This window comes from Callorhinus ursinus, unplaced genomic scaffold (assembly GCF_003265705.2).
Source record: "Callorhinus ursinus isolate GAN/ISIS: 27379988/994484 unplaced genomic scaffold, GSC_fseal_2.0 scaffold22, whole genome shotgun sequence".
Classification (NCBI taxonomy): domain Eukaryota; kingdom Metazoa; phylum Chordata; class Mammalia; order Carnivora; family Otariidae; genus Callorhinus; species Callorhinus ursinus.
The window spans coordinates 6,148,926-6,153,154 of record NW_027397084.1 but is presented as its reverse complement, the minus strand read 5'-3'; positions in this window follow the sequence as shown (position 1 = coordinate 6,153,154).

The following is a 4,229-nucleotide window of genomic DNA, read 5'->3' as shown; positions in this document are numbered from 1 at the left end:
GAAGGAAGGAAGGAAGGAAGGAAGGAAGGAAGGAAGGAAGGAAGACCCATGGACCAAAAGACTAACATGGAAGAATAAACTATGTTAATGAATTAGAAGACACAATCTTGCCAAGCTATTAATTCTCTGCCAGGTCAATGTAACTCCAGCCAAAGTCAGTAGGTTGTTTCCCTGTGAACTGACAAACTGTACTTAGATTTTTCATAAGACACAATGAGGATTACTAACTAATATAGCAAAGTCAGGCTGACCTGGGTTCTAAACCTAACTCTACCCCTTCCTGCCTGCATGATCCAGGCCAAGCTACTTAACTTAGCTGAACCTCACTTTCCACATCTACAAAATGAAGATAATAATATCCCTCTCATAGGATTCTGAGAATAAAATGGACTAATTTAGATAATATATTTTGCAGAGTTATCTGCTACTAATATTTCCTTTTTATTTGTCTCTTTCCTTCAGTACATGGTGAGCTCCTTGGAGATGGGGACTGGGTTTTGTTCACAATTATAAGCACAGTGTAGATGCTCAATGACATGTTAAAATAATAAATGTATTTGGAAATACTGAAATAGGAAATAGATGGCAGTTCGAGCAAATATTGGGCAAGAAGGCATTCCTGTGGAAGGCAAGAGGGGTTTCTAAGTAAGTGGGCAGAGTGTGGTAAAGAACATCTGGAAACAGACATTGGCTATGGTCAGGGAGGATCTAGAGGAAACGAGAAAGTGTGGGACAAGGGGAAGACCCAGTCTTATGTGGACCTAAAATCAGAGAAGTCCACCAACACAAGGCACAGGTTTGTTATTAGGGCTGGTACACTAGGGAAAGTCGGTCCCAGGAGAAAGGTAGAAACTTCCACGTGCTATAACGGGGGCACATGGTCCAAAAAAAAAAAAAAGGCATGTTTAATTACTATTGAATCAGCTAGTTCCTCCTAAACAAGGCTTCCTTTGTCTTTTTTTTTTTTTTAAGATTTTTTTATTGATTTATTTGACACAGAGAGAGAAACAGCTAGAGAGGGAACAAAGCAGGGGGAGTGGGAGAAGCGGGCTCCCAGCTGAGCAGGGAGCCCGATGTGGGGCTCGATCCCAGGACCCTGGGATCATGACCTGAGCCAAAGGCAGACGCTTAACGACTAAGCCACCCAGGCGCCCCAAGGCTTCCTTTGTCTTGATTAAGGATAAAATCGGTCCTAAAGCCTACGGCAAGATTGATCCTAAATTTTAAGATCAGCTAGGAGAAAACACCGGAGTCCAAGTAGCTCCATCACATATTGGAGGCCCTTGCTATACACACTGATTAAAACACAAAATAATAGGGGGATTTTTTCTGTTTAAAAAATCCCATTGGGAGAACTTGTTATTTTTAAGAACTTTTCTACTGAGCTCCATTCAGGGGCAGGGCTAGATAGCAATAGCAGATTGTAAGGTGGGACAGACAGGGGACAGAAGGAAGAAGAAGCTCTTTCTTGGAGTATTCTGAGACCTCAGTAGAAAAAGCTAATGGGAAAGGAGAGGAAACAAAGCGGGGCTGGATCCACAGAGCGTGAGCAGCCGCCGGAGTCCCAGACAGAGTTCACAGGTGCTGGGTAACTGGTGCTTGACCTGAGCCATGAACACTGTCTAAGGAAGGAGTCCAGGATACCACAGGGTGTAGCCGCCAAACACACTTGATAATGACAATCCATCCCAAGCAGCTGACAAAGGAAGCAGGACTCCAGCCAGGACATGGGACAGTCTCCAAGGATGAAACTGTCCAGAGGGGAAGTCGGAGCTTTGGTCCTGTAAGATGGACTATGAACAGGGAATAGTCACAGAGCGAGAGAAGTCCAGTAAACCTGACCCTGCCAATATAGGAGATAAAAGGCATAGAACGGGCTAAAGACACCCAGGACTCAGGACTCAGGACTCATCCTTGGCACATCTAACCCGGATTGATGGCTGTAAATCGCATGCCCTAAACCCCAGTGTGTATGATGCTCTGAGCATGCTTTCCAAAATGGTTGGACTTAGCTCGGAAGTGGGCAGAGTTGAGCTGATAAGTAAAAGGCTTCAGTATCATAGTGACTGAGGCTGAGAGGCCAGGGCTGAAGCACAGATGCTCTACAGAGAGCTCGGGTCAGAGGTGACCCCACTGACCTCAGAGGTGACCCCACTCACCACAGTACTAGCAGAAATAGGAAACCTGGAGCCCGAAGCTTAGACCACTGCTCCACGGTTAAAAGACAAATATTTGCTTATATTTGAGGCACTTGTCTGAGTTCATTTTAGACATTGAGGGTCAAGATTAAAGAGGAAGGAAACCAAGGACATGTGGCCTGGGGCCAGAAAGACAAAAGGTGTCCTTGAGGCTCTCAGTGACGTGGTCCAGCCCCGTTCACCAGTCCTGGCTTCCCTGTGAGAATATGACTGCACACAAAAGTGCTCGTGAGAAAGAAATAGCCGAGCATTCCCCCTGCACTTCTTCTCTGGGAGCCTCTGAGGTCAAGGAATTGGAGATTCAGGATCACAGCCAACCTATTTCCTCTTCGTCCACAGTGACAGGTGAGGACACGGGATGATGGAAAGGTTGGCTTTTCTTAGATCCCATGCCTGGTAGCCCTCAGGTGCTCTGAGAGTTCAGAGCAGGTGCTAGAGCCTGAGTTTTTCCCTGTTTGTCTTTGCTATATAATCACTCTAAAAATCAAAAAGAGCACCAGACTGCTTTCAAAGGGGCCTCACTCCTCGGGTAAACAATCACATCTCAAAGCGTATTCATGCTGGGAGGCCACGCTCAAGGTCAGGAGCTGTGCTTCCTCTTACAGGGTCCTATAAGCAAGGACCTACAAGGTCATTGATTGGCAGGTCTCTAATAAAAGCTGAGGAACTTGAAATATTTGGACCCCAGATTACTTTGCCGCAATGTGGCTTACTAAAAAAAAAAAAAAAGTGAGACCTAGTTCTATAAGACATGACATATCATTAGATGTTAGAAAATCTTCACCAACACTCTCTTGGTCTACCTTGCAGAACATTCAGACTGTCAATTGCTTCAACTCATTCTGCACAAAGAACAGCATTAGTGCATCAATAACAACAGTATAGGACACATGATGTCACTGGTCACATGCCCTGGGGAACAGACTCTGAGACGGAGGTTTGCTTGCATGAAGTTTAGTGGGGAGTATTCATGGGAATACCCATGAGGGACGGATGGGAGCCAGAGAGGGCAGAGGGAGGATCAAACCGTGGTATAGGGGCAACAGAAGCCTCCGCCATGGATCCCACAGGAAGTCTGGAGGTGGGTGGCCCCTCAGATACGTTCCAAATTTAGGCAAGGGGGCTGGCCCTTTACGTGCAGCATCACTCAGTCCTTAGATACACGCTGACTCCAGCATGACCTTGGGAGAGGCAGCTTCCCTCAGACCTTGCGGGGCAACGTGAGAGAAGAACTCGGCTGTGAGCCATCAGCCAGCAAGGCTCCAGGCAGCTGGAGGAGCAAGTGTCTCGGTCCTCAAGGAAGAGTATCCGCAGTGCATCACGGCATGCGCGACCACAGCTTCCTTCGAGATATAAATGGGTGGCCCATTTTCACAGCCACCTTTTTGCAGACTGGCATCACATCTTTGTCTCTATCTACTCTACTAGTTGCCCCAATGCTCTTTGCAAATGGTAGGTCGGCTTCAATAAATATCAGGATCAGATTTGTCTGAAATAAAATATGCCCTATTGTTGGCGTATTGTCATATTAAAATTTCAGACTCTGTATGACACTATGATGGATACATCTCATTGACCATTTGTTGATCATAGAATGTACAACGCCAAGAGTGAATTTTAATGTCAGCTATGAATTGGGGGTGATTATGATGTGTCAATGTAAGGCTCATCATTTGTCACAAATGTACCTCTCTGGCTGGGGATGTTGGTGATGGGAGAGCTGTGCGTGTGTGGAGACCAGGATGAACACGGGAAATCTCTGTACCTTCCTCCCAATTTTGCTGTAAACTTAAAACTGCTCTAAAAGAATTGTCTTTTTTTTTTTTTTTTTTTTAATCTCTGGCCATGTGTATTAGTTTGCTAGGAGTGCCGTAACAAAATACCACAGACTAGGTGGCTTAAACAACAGAACTTTATTTTCTCGATACTCTGGGGACTAAAAGTCTGAGATCAAGGTGTTGCTGGGCCAGTTTCATCTGAGGCCTCTCTCCCTGACTTGCAGCGGCCGCCTTCTCTCTGCATCCCCACATG